At 43.9% G+C, this 20,944-nt stretch overlaps 1 protein-coding gene across 6 annotated transcripts in view; it reads left to right on the forward strand.

The window, feature by feature from the left end:
* The first annotated feature begins 12,610 nt into the window (after positions 1-12,610).
* chst12a (carbohydrate (chondroitin 4) sulfotransferase 12a) overlaps positions 12,611-20,944 on the forward strand; it is a 178,026-nt gene continuing 169,692 nt past the window's right edge. For 5 of the 6 annotated variants that reach the window (XR_009645791.1, XM_060840918.1, XM_060840921.1 and 2 more), the window contains exons 1-2: positions 12,611-12,685; positions 19,484-19,582. The gene's annotated coding sequence lies outside the window, so the exon portion shown is untranslated. Of the gene's footprint in view, positions 12,690-19,483; positions 19,583-20,944 lie in introns of all 6 variants that reach the window. The other variant, XM_060840917.1, reaches the window with a different exon arrangement.

The following is a 20,944-nucleotide window of genomic DNA, read 5'->3' on the forward strand; positions in this document are numbered from 1 at the left end:
GAGAGGGAGGAAAAAAGGGAACGACACACCTGTTAGCCTAACATCAGTCATAGATAAACCATCAGAGTCTATAATAAAGGATGTATATCAGGACACTGAAAATAATGACAGTTAACATGGATTTATCAAAGGGAAATATTGTTTAACAAACCTGGTGATTTTTGAGGGTGTAACTATTACAAAGGATATGGGAAAAATGTGGAGGTGATATACTTAGATTTTCAGAGGATAGTAATCAACAGCACATGCATTTTGGGGAATATGACAACATGGTTTGAGAACTTGTCATACAAACACGGAATAAGTGTAGATGAGGTGCTTCTAGCTTGCTCCAACATTCAACAAGATCACAGCTGATCTGATGTTAACTTCAACTCTGCATTCCTGCATACCACTGATAATCTTTTAGCCTCTTGGAAATCAAAACTCTATCTACCTCTGCCTTCAAAATATTTAAAGGCTGTTAATAGTTAAAAATTACACAACACCAGATTATAGTCCAACAGGTTTAATTGGAAACACACAGCTGTGCACAACCACCTGATGAAGGAGCGGGGCTCCAAAAACTAGTGTGCTTCCAATTAAACCTGTTGGACTATAACCTGGTGTTGTGTAATTTTTAAACTTTGTACACCCCAGTCCAACACTGGTTCCTCCAAATCATGGTTAATAAATAGAAAACAGAAAGTAGGATACAATGGGTCATATCTAGGTCGTCAGGCTGCGATTAGTGTGCTACTGCAGGGAATAGTGCTTGGCCCCCAGCGATTCATACTCTGTTTCAATGATTTGGATGTGGGGATTCATATTTCTTAGTTTTCAGATGGCCCAAAACAAGGTAAAACTGTAAGCAACATGAGCAGCTGCTTGTGAGGTTCCATGCACAATGATCAGTGTGTTGATACATTGGTTTCCACTTATGGAAACCGCTGCGGTAATTTGATGTTGGAGATCTGCACAACAGAAAAAAAAAATTACAGGGAACATTTAGAGGATGATGCAAAGATGCTTCAAGAGGATTTGGATAAGTTAAGTGAAAGGGCAAACATTTGGCAGATGGAATACAACGTGGGAGAAATGTGAGGTTATCCACTTTGAGGGGAAAAACAAAAATACAGGATGTTTTTTTAATGGTGAAAGCCTGGGAAGTACTAAATTTCAGAAATTTGCACGTCTTATTTGTGAGTCACTGAAATTTAACATGCAGAAAAAGCAAGCCATTAGAAATGCAAATGGTACGTTAGCCTTTTATAACAATTGAAGCACAGGTGTAAAGATGGCTTACTACAATTATATAAAGCCGTGGTGAGATTACACATGGAGAACTGCATCCAATTTTGATCTCCATACGTACAGAAATATTAAGTTAAAAATCGCAAAACACCAGGTTATAGTCCAGCAGGTTTATGTGGAAGCACTAGCTTTCGGAGCGCCGCTCCTTCATCAGACAGTCGTGGACATTAAGATCATGCTCTCAGAATTTATAACCAAAGAAATCCAGTGTCATGTAGATATGATACAGAAAACAATCTTAGATTAAAACTTGCATCTTTTATAATGGGATATGCTGAGTTCAATTCTTTGATATGTAAATTCCAGAACTCTTTAAATTACATTTGCAAGATAGCTCAGCTTTTTAAACTACAGGTGTGAATTGTGTTCCAATGCTGTATCAGACTGACAAGCTCTCTGTATAGCTTTAGAGTTTTACATTGATGCATGCAGTGTTTGAGCAAAATAAAATGTAGTTCTGCAAAAACAAATTCACCCAATAAGCTTATATCTGTGCGTATGTAGGAACGACAGACTGAGAGTGTGAATATGTGTAAGTTTGGTTAAGATTGTGTGTGCATGCGTGGGACAGAGGGACAGAGGGACAGAGGGACAGAGGGACAGAGGGACAGAGGGACAGAGGGACAGAGGGACAGAGGGACAGAGGGACAGAGGGACAGAGGGACAGAGAGAATGTGTGAGAGAGTGTGCGTGTTGGTGTAAGCAGTGCTCCGAAAGCCAGTGTTTCCAAATAAACCTGTTGGGCTATAACCTAGTTTTGAGAGATTTTTAACTTTGTCCAACCCAGTGCAACGCCAGCACCTCCAAGTCACACAAAAATATATACTGACCATGAGAGAGTCTATTAAGTTTCACCACATTAATTCCTGGGATAGAAGAACTGTCCTAGAAAGAAAGTTTAAGTAGATTGCGCCAATATTCGCAGGAGTCTTGAACAAAAAAGGTGATAAAATTCAAATGTACAAATTCTTACACAGATTGACAAAGTAGATGTAGGACAGATGTTTCTCTGGCTGGCAAGTGAGTTGAGAACAAGGGGACATAGACGCAGAATAAGGTACAGGCTATTTAGGCATGAGATGAGAAATTTCTTCATTCAAATGGTGAATCTTTGGAAGCCGCTACCCAGAAGGCTGTGAAAGTTCAGTCATTGAGTATACTCAAGACTGAAATTGATAGTTTTCTACATATTTAAAATGTCATGTTTAGCAACAAATCAGCCATGATCTCATTGAATGGTGACACAAGGCCTGAAGGACTGAATGGCTTACTCCTGCACCTTTTCTTATGTCCTATGTCAGAGGAACAGTCAAAATGTCAAAGCTTTTAAAACTCCTCCACATTAAATCATTAAATTAAATTTCTGGAGTGTGAAACAAAGGCTTGTACTTTCACTGACTGTTGATATAGGCCTGAGTGCTACTTTTATTAGATTAATACTACAGCCTGAATTCACCATGTTCCACAGTGGAGTGCCTGCCATTTCACTTTGATAGCTCCATAGCTTAACAGCTCCAAGAGGTGTGTTAGACTGGTTGAAATGGGCACATGCATTCCAATGCATATCTTACTTATATAAGATTATACACTTGTGTAAAATTACAAAGGATTATATAATTAAAGAAAATTAATTTAAATGAATTAAAGTTTTAAAAAATAGATAGTGAAGTCTACCATAGACACTTAGAATTTCATTTTATCTGATCTTAGCATTGTCCTGAGGTGTCCCCATTGTGGATACGGTCTGAGTTGGTATGACAGATGTAAGGGTAAAGGTGGTGGAGGGGGAGACATGCCACTTAAAACAAAAACTTTTCTGAAGAAGAGTTAACTTAAGTCTGACAGCATTTATTGAGAGAAAAAAACTATTGTTTTGGATAATTCATATCACTTTTTGTGCTGAAACCTTAGCTCTCAAATTCTGTTTTTTTTAGGATATTAACTTTCCCTTTATTAGCTGAACCATGCAAAGTCTGATCATACACTTATTGGTCCAAAGTCCTTGTATAGCTTTACTTTTCTTTCCAAATGATTGTCAGACTGATTCAGGTACAGCACATTCATGAAATACAATTTCTTTCTAACCAAAACAGGATCTCCTTTCCCCACCTCAATTCTACAGCCACATACTCACTTCTTGTTTCCCTACCATTTAACAGATGGCTTGTGCAATGATCAGGTGACTGCTGCACTTGAGGGCCTGCTTTTTAATGGAGATCCTGATATATCTTCCACTATATTTTCCTATCCCATAAAATCAAAGAAACAATAATTGCAGAGCAGAAGGAGGCCACTCAGAATATTGTGTCTGTGCTAGCTCTCTAAATGAACTTTTCACTTAGTGTAATCCTCCGGTCTGTTCCACTTAACCTGCACATTGTCATTTGGAAAGTCTGATTCCTCTGAATGCTTCAAATGAACTTGATTTGGAGATGCCGGTGTTGGACTGGGGTGTACAAAGTTTTCAAATGAACTTGGCCTACAAGAGTTTCTCACAATACATTCCAAACATTGAGCGCATGAAAAATGTTTTCCTTGCATTATTTTTGGTTCTTTTACTGATTACTTTAAATCTGTACTCTTTTTTTTCTTGATCCTTTGAGTGAGCATATTTTGTCACAATTTACTCTATTCCAATGGTTTTGGACACCTCTGTTCTTTCCTCTCGGCATTCTTTACTTCCAGAAAAGCAATCCCAACTTCTTCAATCCATCTCCACTGCTACACACACACACTCCTGCAGACCCATACACTCATACAGTCCCTCTCTCATACACTCCCACACACCCCCCCCCTCACAGACTTATACTCCTTTACACTCAGAGCTCAAAAACTGCATGAATCCATGCAAAATTCTGTAATTCTGTTTTTCAGATTAGAATCAGTCTGAACATTGCGTGGCAAAGAGTCTCACACAGGGCGCCTCACACCTTATCTGGACCGACATGACACCAATTGTTAAAGTTCATTTGATTTTAAAAGTTCTGCGAAAGAACTGAAACCATTCTAAAAGATGACAGACTTAACAAACAATCCAGGTTTTTTTCAATATATAATTTCTGTTACATCACACTGTAAACTTTTTCAGTAAATTCTGTGTCTTATGATCTTATACTACACAACCACCTGATAAAGGAGCAGCGCTCCGAAAGCTAGTGCGTCCAAATAAAATCTGTTGGACTATAACCTGGCGGTGTGATTTTTAACTTTGTACACCTCAGTCCAACACTGGCACCTCCACATCATCATAACAATAGTAACTTAGACCAAGTGAGAGCTGAGCCTATTCTTATAACCTGTAAGTAGTTACATTAAAGCCAAAGTGGGAAAGACCTTCAGAACATCAGCAATGCACAGGAGAGCTATAATCACTGATAAATAATAATTTCAAAGGCAAAGTTCCTCATTACATCAGGATGTAGAAATATTATAGTAACAAAAATAGTTTGACTGTAAAATCTAATTTTAGATTGGGTTAAATAGAATACAAAATTGGACATCTTGGAGAAAACAATTCTTGACATAAATTGGATACTAAGTTTAAAAGCCAAAGAAGAAAATACACTTTGGTACATTATTGGGAGTAGAGAATGATTTTGCTCACCATGGGATAAAAGAAACACAAGACATTCTACGAGATACTAAAAGCAATTGTTTCATCCTCAGAATTAATAAAATCCTTGAAAGAGCAAGAAGGATACACTATCCAGAAAAATCCATAGATGACTGCTTTAATTATCTCTACAAGCTAGTGAAAGGACATGAGCAGGGAGAGTTAAAATTAAAATAGTTACTTTCTTGGATCAGATTGCCACTGTATGCTGCAAACTGGTTAGAAAGCATAACCATTTTTTTAAAAATGTAGGCGATGAGATCCAGGAGACTTGCTGAGAGAATAAAGCCAAAAGAACAAAGAACATTAAGCTTTACAATTCTATTTTAGAAGAATCTGAAACACCCAGGATTGACATGTATTAAATACAGGTAAAGGACTGTGATGCAAATAGCAAATGTGAAGAAACTATATCCCAGATTCCTCACCAAACCCCTCTCCAGATGTTAATGATATAGATAGTCATCAAATCTCACTGTTGAAAACCATATTTCAGAACTGCCTTAAAAGAGCCATTCCTCAATGACTGCTTCCATTCTGTTCAATTGCCCTCTGTTACTGGCCTAAACTCTGCTAGACTTCAGAAACTGCAATCCAGCACTCACTCACAGGCACAACTCCAGCTTATCATCATCAGCTAGCTTCACCAAGGTAAAAATACCTCTGCTTTCTTCCAAGAACTTTAATCTTGCTCAGTTGCATCAAGCAAATACTGCTTGTGGAATTTGTGCCTGTGGAATTCTCCCACAGGAAATGGCCGAGGCTGAAACATTGAAGAAAGATGTAGACATCGTTCTTAGGAGTGAAGGGATCAAAGGATATGGCAAGAAAGCAGAAATTGAATACTGAGCTGCATGAAGCAGGGACCAAATGGCCAACTCCTTCTTTATTTTTTTATTTCTATAGTGTTAAACTGCTCATGATATACATTTCTTCTGAGCCCCCCAGAGCTCTCACTAAAAATTAACTGCTTACAAATGTTTGAAACTTCCTGAGTTCTAACTGCATACAAACATCAAACTGTTCTTGGAACTTCTCAGTCCCTACAAAATACCTATGTTGTTCAACTGCCCTCCCACTAGTATAATTAAGAACAGCGTCGCTTAACCTGGAATCTACTTCTTATTCTCCCTCACATATTCATTAACTTCTAGTTCTGAGGAAGGGCCACCGGACCCAAAATGTTTACTCATTTCTCTTCACAGATGCTGCCAAACCTGGTGAACTTTTCCAGCAACTTCTGTTTTTGTTTCTCATTAACTTCCAACCTCTTTATGTCTCCCTTTCCAACTACACTCCCAGAACTGTTACTCATTGACATATGGACTGTTTTTTCAAATGACCTATTAGAGTCATAGGGGTATACAGCATGGAAACAGACCCTTCAGTCCAACTCGTCTATGCCGACCAGATATCCCAACCAAATCTAGTCCCACCTGCCAGTACCCAGCCTATATCCCTCCAAACCCTTCCTATTCATATACCCATGAAAATGCCTTGTAAATGTTGCAATTGTACTGGCCTCCACCACTTCCTCTGGATAGAGTTGAAACTTTGTCACAAATTCTGCTACACGTTGTTAGGCAGGATTGAATATAATTGATTTTTCGGAACAGTTAGAACTAACCACTGGGGTGACACAATGGCCCAATGTTAGCACTGCAGCCTCACCTGGGTACGAATCCTGCCTCAGACTGTGTGGAGTTTGCAAATTTTCCTCATGTCTGTGTGGGTTTCCTCTGGGTGCTCTGGTTTGCTCCCACAATCCAAAGATGTGGGGGTGAGGTAAATTGGCCAAGCTAATTTGTCCATTGTGTTCAGAGATGTAGGTTAGTTGCATTAGTCATGGGAAATGGAGTGTAATAGCGTCAGGGAATGAGTCTGTGTGGGTTACTCTTCAGAGGGCCAGTGTGGACTTGTTTGGCTAAATTACCTGTTTCCACACTTTAGGGATTCTATGAAACAATATCTTAGTATTCTTTGTTCCATATGTTCTACCATTTTCACTGATGGTGGATTAGATGACAAATTGTGTACAACTGAAAAATAATTCATCTCTTCGCACAATTCAGAAGACACAAATTATTTTAGATATTACCAATGACTGTCTCAGATTTACGATCATCCAAAGACTTGACTAGAGACTTAACTCTTTACATGTAAATGTTGATTTCTCTGCACCTTCTCGGAGGCTGTAACATTATATTCGACATTGTTCCGTTACTCTGGTTCGCTTGTATAGTATGATCTGCCTGTAAAGAACGTAATTCAACATTTTTCACTATACCTTTGTACACAGACAATAATAAATCAAATTAAATCAAGAAGGGGGTTTAGATCAGAGTGATGCTGGAAAAGCACAACAGGTCAGGAAGCATCCGAAGAGCAGCAAAATTGACGTTTCGGGCAAAAGCCCTTCATCAGGAATACAGACAGGAAGCCTCCAGAGTGGAGAGATAAATGGGGTGGGGCTAACAAAGAGTACAATAGGTGCATGGGGGTGAGATGGATAGGTGGGGTGATGGGCAGATGGGCAGATAGGATAGGTCACAAGGACAGTGCTGAGCTGGAAGGTTGGAACTGAGGTAAGGTGGGGAGAGGGGAAATAAGGAAACTAGAGAAATCAAGAAAGTCAGTCAATCAGATGGTGAGTGAAGCAGAGATCCAGATCTTGTTTATTCGTTTGTGGGATGTGGACATCACTGGCTGGTCAACATTTATTGCCCATCACTAGTTGTCCTTGATGTGTTGCTGAGCTCCTTCCTTCAATCCCTCGAGTCTACCTCCTTTTGGTTGACCCAAAATGCTATTAGGGAGGGAATTCCAGGATTTTGACCCAGTGACAGGGAAGGAACGGCAATATGTTTCCAAGTGAAAATCACAACAACAGGTTATAGTCCAATAGGTTTAATTGGAAGCACACTAGCTTTCGGAGCACCGCTCCTTCAGCAGGTGGTTGTGGAGGACAAGATTATAAGGCACAGAATTTATAGCAAAAGTTTAGATAGATTAGATTACTTACAGTGTGGAAACAGGCCCTTCGGCCCAACAAGTCCACACCGACCCGCCGAAGCGCAACCCACCCATACCCCTACATTTACCCCTTACCTAACACTATGGGCAATTTAGCATGGCCAATTCACCTGACCCGCACATCTTTGTGACTGTGGGAGGAAACCGGAGCACCCGGAGGAAACCCACGCAGACACGGGGAGAACGTGCAAACTCCACACAGTCAGTCGCCTGAGTCGGGAATTGAACCTGGGTCTACAGGCGCTGTGAGGCAGCAGTGCTAACCACTGTGCCACCGTGCCGCCCATAATGTTTAGATTGTTAACTCACTTTTTAGATTAGAATCAGAGTCTTACATGGATTCATGCAGTTTTTGAGCAAATTAACTCTGCAAGTACAAATTTACCCTACAAAACGTACATGTATATGTGCGCGTGCGTGTCTGTCTGTCTGGGGTGGGAGGTTGTGAGGATGAGAGATCGTGTGTGAGAGAGAGAGGGGGGGGAAGAGAGAGAGGGGGGGGGAAGAGAGAGAGAGGGGGGGGGAAAGAGAGAGAGGGGGGGGGGAAAGAGAGAGAGGGGGGGGGAAGAGAGAGAGGGGGGGGGGGAGAGAGAGAGAGAGGGGGGGGGGGGAAGAGAGAGAGGGGGGGGGAAGAGAGAGAGGGGGGGGGAAAGAGAGAGGGGGGGGGAAGAGAGAGGGGGGGGGAAGAGAGAGGGGGGGGGAAAGAGAGAGAGGGGGGGAAGAGAGAGGGGGGGGGAAGGAGAGAGAGGGGGGGGAAGAGAGAGAGAGGGGGGGAGAAGAGAGAGAGAGGGGGGGGGAAGAGAGAGAGGGGGGGGAAGAGAGAGGGGGGGGAAGAGAGAGGGGGGGGGAAAGAGAGAGGGGGGGGGAAGAGAGGGGGGGGGAAGAGAGAGGGGGGGGAAGGAGAGAGAGGGGGGGAAAGAGAGAGAGAGGGGGGGGAAGGAGAGAGAGGGGGGGAAGGAGAGAGAGAGAGGGGGGGGAAGGAGAGAGAGGGGGGGGAAGGAGAGAGAGGGGGGGGAAGAGAGAGAGAGGGGGGGAAGAGAGAGAGAGGGGGGGAAGAGAGAGAGGGGGGGGAAGAGAGAGAGAAGGGGCAAGAGAGAGGGGGCAAAAGAGAGAGGGGGAAGAGAGAGAGGGGGGAAGAGAGAGAGGGGGGAAGAGAGAGAGGGGGGGGAAGAGAGAGAGGGGGGGGGAAGAGAGAGAGGGGGGGGGGGAAGAGAGAGGGGGGGGAAGAGAGAGGGGGGGGAAGAGAGAGAGGGGGGGGAAGAGAGAGAGGGGGGGGGAGAGAGAGAGGGGGGGGAAGAGAGAGAGGGGGGGAAAGAGAGAGAGGGGGGGAAGAGAGAGAGGGGGGGAGAGAGAGCGGGGGAGAGAGAGAGGGGGGAACGAGAGAGAACGGGGGGAAGAGAGAGAGTGGGGGACGAGAGAGAGGGGGGGGAAGAGAGAGAGGGGGGGGAAGAGAGAGGGGGGGGAAGAGAGAGAGGGGGGGAAGAGAGAGAGGGGGGGGAAGAGAGAGAGGGGGGGGAAGGGGGAAGAGAGAGAGGGGGGGGAAGAGAGAGAGGGGGGGAAGAGAGAGAGGGGGGGGAAGAGAGAGAGGGGGGGAAGAGAGAGAGGGGGGGGAAGAGAGAGAGGGGGGGGAAGAGAGAGAGGGAGGGAAAGAGAGAGAGAGGGGGGGATGAGAGACGGAGGTGGAAGAGAGAGAGAGAGGGGGGAAGAGAGAAAGTGGGGGGGAAGAGGGGGGAAGAGAGAGAGGGGGGGGAAGAGAGAGAGGGGGGGGAAGAGAAGAGAGAGAGGGGGGGGAAGAGAGAGAGGGGGGGGAAGAGAGAGAGGGGGGGGAAGAGAGAGAGGGGGGGAAGAGAGAGAGGGGGGAAGAGAGAGGGGGGGGAGAGAGAGGGGGGGGGAAGAGAGAGAGGGGGGGAAGAGAGGGGGGGGGGAAGAGAGGGGGGGGGGAAGAGAGGGGGGGGGGAAAGAGAGGGGGGGGGGAGAAAAGAGGGGGGGGGGGGGGGGAGAGAGAGAGAGAAAAATGGTCCAAGTCTGTTGGGTGGGAGTGTGCGTGTCTGTATGAATCCATGCAAGACTCTGTTAACTCACTTTTTACATTAGAAACAGTCTAAACATTATGGTACAGACAGGGAACACAGGGAGCTAACACCTTCAACATATTATCTGGCTAACACCAATTGTTACAGTTAATCTGAGAATGTAACTTTTAAAAAGTTTGTGATTTACATATGAAAGTAGTGAAACTATCATGGTAATTCTAACAGATGAAAGACTCAACAAATAATCAAGGTATTTTTCAAAGTATAATTTCAGTTGCATCACACTGTAAACTTTTGCTATAAATTCTGTGTCTTACAATTGTCCTCCACAGCCACCTGAAAGAGCAGCATTCCGAAAGCTAGTGTGCTTCCAATTAAACCTGTTGGACTATAACCTGGTGTTGTGATTTTTAACTTTGTACACCCCAATCCAACACTGGTATCTCCAAATCATATTTCCAATTGAGATAGTGAGGGGCTTGGAGGGGAACTTTAAGCTTGTGATTTGTACCTTCTGTTCTTATCCTTCTAGATGGAAGCTTTCATAGGATTGATGTGTGTCGCAAACCCAAGAGGAGAATGTCAAACTTTGCACGTGAGATCTTTCAAATCCATTCAGTTACAAAGATGTGAAACCACAAAAGATGTAATAAGACAATGCAGCAGATATTAAAAGCCTTTGCCAATGGTTTTTATTCTAAAACATTAGGGCACCCTCAGAAAATGTGCTAAAGCAGGGAAGGGAACACTCTCACAACTACCACACAAAAAGGGACTGAGGTAGAATGGTCTCCTCTAAAAGACAAACTGAATGGATTCCTTGGGGAAATCGTTGGTACAGACTAAACACTTTGCAAAGCTGACATTTAGGTTAATAGGCATCTCACAAATTTTAGTTGAACCCTGGAATAACTATCACAACATTACCAGATAGCAAGCCTTGCTTGACAAAACACTATTTACAGTTGACAGAAGTTCAACTACATGGCTCAAGGCTTTAGCATTTCACACTAAATGTATGCAACAGATAACTCCCAAAGGGACATCAAATACCAGATAACTTACATGTACTTCATAAACAGGAATTCTCACTCCTGCTTGGAAACTTCTGTTTTGACAACAATCTCACTCAAAAGGTAGGAGGAGGCTAAACAATAAATAGTCAAGGAACAGCCAGTCAATGAATTGCCAGCCAAGGCCCAGCTGCTTAAGGAACAGCGAGAAGATTTTACAGGACTCCATGAGCTCATAGCAGAACTTAAACAAAAAGCAGTATCTCTTGAGGTTAATTCCACTGGAACGAGAAATTTATTTCACACCAATGTGACCGACTGCTGTAACTACAATGGTTTGGCAGCAAGGTTTTCCATCGAAGAGAATACAAATTTCAAGTGTAAACCAACTTCGAGAAGAAAGTGTTATGACATGGAGATAGCCAACCAAACAAATCCAACTTTTCTACCTCTATATTTGCTACACAGTAAAATTAAATCCTTCATAGACTCAGGAGTTTCTCAAATGGTTCCTAACTAGACCTTTGTATTACCAAAGCCAGACTTGCAAATAATTAATTCCAAACACAGGTTTTGTATCTTAAACAAAAGACTTAATATATTAAACATAACAATAATCTTGAGCACAAAAATACATCAGTCTAATTAATGTCTGTGCTTTAAATCTCAACACATTTGTTTTCAGCTCCCATTCACACAAAAGACAGAAAAACACAAACAGATAAGGGGCAAATACAACAAAACATAAATCTCGTATAACAATAATAGTACCAGCAAAATGGTTGGGCAGATGTCATACATGGCTACGAAAGAGTGCAATACTTTATTGAGTGTAATAGAGAGCTATTAAAACAAAGAAAAAGGCCCATTGAGTCGGTGCCAGACAAAAACAACCACCTAACTATTCTAATCCTATTTCCAGCACATGGTCCATAATGATATGAGGACATGGTGGAGAGATAAGTACGGACGTAGCCCTGAGGTGTGGTCCTCCACACAGTCTTTATGGTAACATAGAGCCTATTCTTAAACAGTTGCATTGCAGAAAAACTTTAAATATAGAAACATTATACAAAGAGAAAACGCCATATGGCCGTTCAATCCTGCTCAACCCAGCATCCTGTTCTCACTTTTCTCCCATTCCCGTTGTTCCTTTTGGCCCTAAACACACAGACATTTCAACAAGTATCTTCTCAAAGCTGGTACTCTCGCCGACTAAACTACTTAGATCCCTTAAGGAATCCGCCCATTTAGAAGTTGCGAATAGCAACATCCATATCTAACTTCACAACTGCAATTCGTCTTGCTTGAAACCATCCCAGTCAAACACTTCGACGCTACCTCCAATAAACACGATATCACACCCTGTTCCTTCCACCAGGCACTGCACAAGCGCCTGGAACGGAACCCAATCCTGCCAGCAATGCGCAAGCGCCTAGCTCCATGGCTGGTCCCTGCCGGCACTGAGCAGGCGCCTGGCACCGTGCCCGGTCCCTGCCGGCACTGAGCAGGCGCCTGGCACAGCGCCCGGTCCCTGCCGGTTGGAGTGAAACGCGTCGGAGCCGCACGTGACCGCGAGCGCTCCTCTCGTGAGGGGTGGGGCGGGGCGGGGAGCTAGGGCCGCTATGTGGCAGCGTTGCCTGGTAACGGCAGCTCGAGCTGGCGGGCGGCTCCGGGATATGAGGGAGAGACGGCGGCGGGTGAGTGAGTGATTTTTTTATCTGGGGTAAGGGCGGAGCAGAGACAGAGAGATTCCCTGAGGGTGGGACGGGGGAAAGAGAGAGACCCCAGGGGATAGGGAGGGAGACAGAGATCCGGAGGGGTGGGGGAGAGAGATCACCGTGCATGGGGATGGGGGAGATCCGAGGAGGAGATAGTGCCCGGGGCCGGGAGGGTGTAGACCGGACCTTGGGAGTGTCAGTGAGGGAGCGAGGGGCTGATGAAGTTAGTGGGTATCCCTGCACTGGGAAAACAGGGAATACGGCAGGTATTCGGCACTGATGCCTATCCACCTACTTCCTCTGTCTCGCTTACTTGCTGATGTTCCGCACCAAAACCCTGCTGCTACCTGAACCTAAAATACTAAGTGCTGGAAATATCCAGCACGTTTAGTAGCATCTGTAATGTTTTGGATCGAATCTGACTCTTTAGAACTGGTTCTCCACCTGATCTGAAACACTAACCGTCTGTCTCTCTCTGTAAGATGCTGCTAAAGCAGCTAAATATTTCAGCACTTTTTTTTGCGCCTGCAATATTTTGCTTTTATTTTGTTCTCCCCTCCGATCTTGGTCCCTTCACCCCAGTTCCCTCTACTCGACGGTGATCGTGCAGAACGTCACTAAAAATGCTCCGTAGTCCAAAATGTTCCAATTTGACACTTCTGCGTATTATCTAAAAGGGTTTTCCAGAAATGCACACTGCAGCGAACAGAGGAACTTGGTCTGAATAGAAGTGGGGGAAGAACGAGTTGACCCACAATTATCTAACTACTCACCTCACAAGTACCTTTTCTTGACTCAAAACTAAGTTAAAAATTACACAACACCAGGTTATTGTCCCAACAGATTTAATTGGAAGCACACTAGCTTTCGGAGCGACGCTCCTTCATCAGGTGATAGTGGAGGGCTCGATCGTAACACAGAATTTATATCAAAAATTTACAATGTGATGTAACTGAAATTATACATTGAAAAACTGATTGTCTGTTAAGCCTTTCATCTGTTGGAATACAGTGATAGTTTCACTTCTTTCATGTGTAAATCACAAAACCTTTTTTAAAAAGCTGCATTCTCCGGCTAGCTGTTAACAATGGTGATAGCTAGGCAATATGTTGAAGGTGTTAGCCCCCTGTGTTCTCTGTCTATGCCATGATGTTTAGATTGATTCTAATCTAAAAAGTGAGATAACAGAGTGTTACATAAATTCATGCAGTTTTTGAGCTCAGAGTTCTACATGCAGTTTTTGAGCAAAGTACAATGTAACTCAGCAAGTACAAATTCACCCCACAAATTATGTGTGTGCATGTGGGTCTTTGTCTGTGTGTGTGTGTGTGTGTCTGGGGTGGGGGTTGTGAATGTGAGAAAGTGTGTGTGTGTGTAGTGAGTGCAGAGTGTCTTAAGTCTGTGAGGGGGTGCATGTGTGAGTGGGAGTGTGTGTGTCTATAAGGGTGTGTGTGGGGGTTTGTGTGTGTGTCTGTGTGTACCTGTATATGTGAGAGTGTGTGTGTGTATAGGAATATCTGTGTGTGTGTGTGTGTAGTGCAATGCTGATCAACTGTAATATGACATGAACCCAAGGTCCCGGTTGAGGCCTTCCCTATGTGTACCGAACTTAGATATCAGCCTCTGCTCGGTCACTTTTTTCTGCTGCCTGTCCTGAAGTCCACCTTGGAGGATGGTCACTCAAAGGTCTGAGGCTGAATGTCCTGGACCTCTGAAGTGTTCCCCAACTGGGAGGGAACCCTCCTGTCTATTGATTATTGTGCGGTGCCCATTCATCCATTGTCGTAGCCTTTGCTCGGTTTCCCCAATGTACCATGCCTCCGGGCATCCTTGTCTGCAACGTATAAGATAGACAATGTTGGCTGAGTCACATGAGTACCTGCCATGTACAAGGTGGGAGGTGTTCCCACGCGTAATAGTGGTATCTATGTCCACAATCTGACACGTCTTGCAGCGTCCACCGTGACAGGGTTGTATGGACTTGTCCTGAGAGCCAGGCAGTTTGCTACGAACAATGATCAGTTTGAGGTTTGGCGGTTGTTTAAAGGCAAGAGTTGCAACTGACAGGGTACCCTTCATTGTTCAGTACTTCCCAGGAGCTGAAAAATTACGCCATGTTCTTCGTGACCTGCAACACATTATCAATGATGATGAGCACCTCACCAAGACCTTCCCCACACCTCCACTACTTGCCTTTAAACAACCGCCAAACCTCAAACTGATCATTGTTCGTAGCAGCTGAAAATGTGTTGCTGGTCAAAGCACAGCAGGCCAGGCAGCATCTCAGGAATAGGGAATTCGATGTTTCGAGCATAAGCCCTTCATCAGGAATGAGAGAGAGTAGCCAAGCAGGCTAAGAAATCCTTGTAGAGGGAGGAAGAGAGCTTCTTCAAGGAAGGCATCCTTGCAAGAGGATTCGCAGTAGGCAACACATTTTCAGCTGTGATCTCCAGCATCTGCAGACCTCATTTTTTACTCGAAGATTTTAACCTACTGCGAATCCTCTTGCAAGGATGCCTTCCTTGAAGAAGCTCTCTTCCTCCCTCTACAAGGATTTCTTAGCCTGCTTGGCTACTCTCTCTCATTCCTGATGAAGGGCTTATGCTCGAAACGTCGAATTCCCTATTCCTGAGACGCTGCCTGGCCTGCTGTGCTTTGACCAGCAACACATTTTCAGCTGTGATCTTTAGCATCTGCAGACCTCATTGTTCGTAGCAAACTACCTGGCTCTCAGGTCAACTCCACACAACCCTGTCATGTTGGATGCTGCAAGACGTGTCAGATTGTGGACATAGATACCACTATTACGCGTGGGAACACCTCCCGCCTTGTACATGGCAGGTACTCATGTGACTCAGCCAACGTTGTCTATCTTATACACTTTTTGGCAAGGATGCCCAGAGGCATGGTACATTGGGGAAACTGAGCAAAGGCTATGACAACGGATGAATGGGCACCGCACATCAATCAACAGACAGGAGGGTTCCCTCCTAGTTAGGGAACACTTCAGTGGTCCAGGACATTCAGCCTTGGACCTTCGGGTGACCATCCTCCAAGATGGACTTCAGGACAGGCAGCAGAGAAAAGTGGCTGAGCAGAGGCTGATAGCTAAGTTCGGTTGAGGGAGGGCCTCAACCGGGACCTTGGGTTCATGTCACATTACAGGTGATCACCATTGCACTACACACACACACAGATATTCCTACACACACTCTCACATACTCACGGACACAGACGTGCACACAGACATCCACACACACCCTTATAGACACACACACTCCCACACTCTCACATGCACCCCCTCACAGACTTAAGAAACTCTGCACTCACTACGCACGCACACACTTTCTCACATTCACAACCCCCACCCCAGACAGACACACACACACAGACAGACAAAGACCCACATGCACACATATAATTTGTGGGGTGAATTTGTACTTGCAGAGTTATATTGTACTTTGCTCAAAAATTGCATGCATTCATGTAGAACTCTGAGCTCAAAAACTGCATGAATTTATGTAACACTCTGTTATCTCACTTTTTAGATTAGAATCAATGTAAACATCATGGCATAGACAGAGAACACAGGGGGCTAACACCTTCAACATATTGTCTAGCTATCATCATTGTTAACAGCTAACCGGAGAATGCAACTTTAAAAAGAAAGGTTTTGTGATTTACACATGAAAGAAGTGAAACTATCACTGTATTCCAACAGATGAAAGGCTTAACAGACAATCAATTTTTCAATGTATAATTTCAGTTACATCATGCTGTAAATGTTTGCTATAAATTCTGTGTTACGATTGAGCCCTCCACTATCACTTGCTGAAGGAGCGTCGCTCTGAAAGCTAGTGTGTTTCCAATTAAACCTGTTGGACTATAACCTGGGGTTGTGTGATTTTTAACTTTGTACACCCCAGTCCAACATCGGCATCTCCAAATCATGACTCAAGACCACTTCCCTCCTCCCCTTACTGCTGACCCAACTGTTTGTACGCACAATTGCATCTGCCTCACCACTTCTGCCAGCAAACACTCCCCACTACCTCCACCTTATCGCTTCTCTCCTAATCTTCATTCACTTGTGGGATGTTGGTGACACATGCTGTTCTTTCAGTGTCACTGGGTCAAAATCCTGGAGCTCCGTTCCTAATGGTTTTGTGAGTCTATGTATGGCGCATGGATTGCTGTGGTTTAAGTGCTTCTCAAGGGCAACTAGTCACGGGCAATAAATGTTGGCCAGTCAGTGACACCCGTGTCCCACGAGAGAATAAACAAAAGACCAGGATCTAAGTGGGTGGGTGAAGGGGCAAGATGTGGTGTTTGGTGGTGAAAGTGGTCAAATGGAGGGAGGTGTAAACAGTTCAGTTGGAAACAAGTTGTTACTCCGACTGCTTTCAGCACTGACCCTACAGTCCCCATCCAAACCAACTGCTTCTCCCCTGCCCTGACCTGCCTGCTCTTCCCAACCAAGCCAGCCCGTATCCCAACCCGAACCTGACCTTACTCTTCACTCACATATCCACCATACTCTCACACCTCCGCTAACTACCCCCTTCCCTACATAGGGTAAATTAAGACAGGCGTGGAAGTAAGGCCATTCGGCCCATCAAATCCACTCGCCATTCAATCATGACTGATAGGCATTTCAATGCCACTTACCCGCACTATCCCAGTATCCCATAATCCCTTGCGAGATTAAGCATTTCTCTGTCTTGAAGATATTTAACGTCCCGGCCTCCACTGCGCTTTATGGCAATAAATTCCACAGACCCACCACTCTCTGGCTGAAGAAATGTCTCCTCATTTCCATTCTAAATTCTAAATCCCTCTAATTCTAAGGCTGTGTCCACGGGTTCTAGTATCCCTGCCTGACAGAAACAAATTCCCAGTGTCCACCTTTTCTAAGCCATGCATTATCTTGTAAGTTTCTATTAGATCTCCCTCCAACCTTCTAAACTCTAATGAATATTATCCCAGGATTCTCAGCTGCTCATCGTATGTTAGGCCTACCATTCCAGGGATCATCCATGTGAATCTCCGCTGGACACACTCCAGTGCCAGTATGTCCTTCCTGAGGTTTGGGCCCAAAATTAGACACAGTATTCTAAATGGGGCCTAACCAGAGCTTTATAAAGTCTCAGTAGCACAATTGCTACTTTTACATTCCAATCCTCTTGAGATAAATGACAACATTTCATTTGCTTTCTTAACCATGGACTCATCTGCAAATCAACCTTTAGAGAATCCTGGACTAGCAATCCCAGATCCCTTTGAACTTTGGCTTTATGAATTTTCTCACTGTTTAGAAAATAGTTCATGCCTATATTAAAGATCCAGTGTTTGATTGGATGTGTGACTCAGGTGGATAGAGAGGTGGGTCAGAGTTGACCAATGAAACCCCTGAGTCTGCTCCACCTTTCAGCGAGATAATGGCAAACTGATTGTGGTCTCAACTCCTTTCCTGCCTGTTCCCCTTCACACCTTCTCTGTTACTAACTTGAATGTATTCAAGACTTAGCCTCCACTGCTTTCCAGGGTAAAGAATGCCAAAGACTCATGATCCTCAGAGAGAAGTTGTCCTGATCTCAATCCTCAATGAGATACCTTTTGTTTTTAAACTTTGCCCTTGAGTTCTAGATTCCCCATGAAGAGAAATATCTTCTCCACATTAATTTGGAGTTTGGAAGAATTAGAGGTGATCTTATTGAAACATTAAAAATTCTGTTTGCTCATACTTTCCTCATAAGACAACCCTTTCATTTCCAGGAATTAGCCTAGTGAACTTTCTCTAAACCACCTGCAATTCAAGCATATTCCTCAAGGCAATAAAACCATATGCAACACTTTGTATGGGTTTACTAATGTCCTTACAATTGTAACATTTCGCTATTTTATACTCAATACCTCTTACTATAAAGACCAATATTCCAATTGCTTTCCTAATTACTTGCTGTGCCGTACATTAGAATCCCTACAGGGTGGAAATAGGCCCTTTGGCCCAGCAAGTCCACACTGACCCTCTGAAGAGTAACCCACCCAAACCCATTCCCCTATCCTAACTCTACCCCTGACGAATGCACCTAATTTACATATCCCTGAACACATTGGGCAATTCAGCATGGCCAATTCACCTCAGCTGTCCATCTTTTGGATTGTGGGAAGAAACCGGAGCACCTGGAAAAAACTCTCGCAGTCTGGGGGAGAATGCGCAAACTCCACATTGACAGTCACCCGAGGCTGGAATTGAGCCCGGGTCCATGGCACTGTGAGGCAGCAGTGCTAATTACTGAACCACTGTGCTGCCCCCATGATTCCTGTACTAGAGCAGGCAGACTTCTCTGCAGTCTTTCTTCATGTAAATATATTCTGGTTTACTGTTCTTTCAGTTAGAATGAAGTGAGGACTGCGGATGTTGAAAATCAGAGTCTACTGTTGAGCTGGAAAAGCACAACAGGTTAGGCAGTATTCGAGGAACTGGACAATCGACATTTTTGGCATAAACCCTTCATCAGGAATGGCTGACTTATGCACGAAATGTCAATTCTCCTGCTCCTTGGATGCTGCCTGACCTGTTGTGCTTTTCCAGGACCACACTCTTGACTTTGTTCTTCCTGTCAAAGTGGAAAATTGTTTAATTTCGCACATTATATGCCATCTGCCAAATGTTTGCACTCATTTGTCTATCTTTCTGTCAAGTGTGTATGCTGGGAGTAATCTTTGCCAATCTCTTTCCTCTTCCTTTGACTTGTCACACATCTGGCCCTATAGGTTCTACCAGGTGATCATCTGTCCCTGCACTTCTCAGCAGCAGCCTATAGAAAGCTTGTGTGAACAACAATGTGCAGAATTCTTACTGGATTTGACAAGGTAGGTAGAAACTTTAAATAAAAAACTGAACGGTAGAAAATTGTTTCCCTATGTGGTAAAGTCTAGGAGCAGAGGGCAGAGCCTTGGAATAAGGAAGTTGCATGTTTAATACACAGATGAAGACGAATTGCTTCTCTGACGGTAGTGAACTGTAGAATCCTTTACTGCAGAGGGCTGTAAGTCTGAGTTGGTAAGTTTTTTATTTTGTTTTCGAGGAGTTGGTAAATATATTCAAGGCTATGACAGGTATTTCCTTAATCAGGGAGTGAATCAAGAAATAATGGAGAAAAAACAAGAAAGTGGAGTTGAGGATCAGTCATGATCTCACTGGTGGAGCAGACTCAGTAAGCAGAGTGACTTACAACTCCTACACCTTATAATCTCTATTTAGACTTCTTCCTGGCACTGAGTGGAAATGGCCTTTATCCAAATCTTTCCTGTCCTATCTGCAACGTTCTTTCTTCAACACGTCTTTTCTGTTGTCCAACTGAGTGAGAATACACTATTAAGAGTTCCATTTTTAACTATCCAATTATAGCCAGAGAATCTCTTTCCTCTTTTGCGCAGTTACCCCTCTATTACTTTGAGGATCTACCCTTGACCCTCTTCAATTTCTAATGTGCATGCGAACCTTAAGCAATATCAACTGAAAACAGTACCAGATTCTACATGTATGTTGATGACGTATAGTTCCACATCACCAACACTCTGCTAATCTTTCCTGTGCCTGTGATTTATCATACTGATTGTCTAACTATTGGAGTGGCAGAAATTTATCTCAGTTAATTACTGTGAAAACTGAAGCCATTGCTTTTCGCCATAATTTTTGTTGCCTAATAACCAATTCTGTTTCCTCGACAATTTTATGAGGTTGAATTAACTATTTGCAACATCTGTGATCAGTTTAACCTTGAGGTGAATATTTGACACCCATATGCTCTTCATCGCTAAGACTGCCAACTTTCGACTTTGTAATAGTCTCCAATATGGACTTAATTCGTTGCTTGACAGAATTCGTCGCGTGGGTTTCCTCCGGGTGCTCCGGTTTCCTCCCACAGTCCAAAGATGTGCGGGTCAGGTGAATTGGCCATGCTAAATTGCCCATAGTGTTAGGTAAGGGGTAAATGTAGGGGTATGGGTGGGTTGCGCTTCGGCGGGTCGGTGTGGACTTGTTGGGCCGAAGGGCCTGTTTCCACATTGTAAGTAATCTAATCTAATCTAACCCTCATCCATCCATATACTTCATATTCAACTGTTCCAATGTTTTCCTAGCTGGCCTCCCTTCCTGTATAAGCTCAAATTTATTCAAAATGCTGCTGTCTAAATTCTAATTCACACCAAGTCCTGTACTTATATTTCAGA

This window comes from Hemiscyllium ocellatum, chromosome 20 (assembly GCF_020745735.1).
Source record: "Hemiscyllium ocellatum isolate sHemOce1 chromosome 20, sHemOce1.pat.X.cur, whole genome shotgun sequence".
Classification (NCBI taxonomy): Eukaryota; Metazoa; Chordata; class Chondrichthyes; order Orectolobiformes; family Hemiscylliidae; genus Hemiscyllium; species Hemiscyllium ocellatum.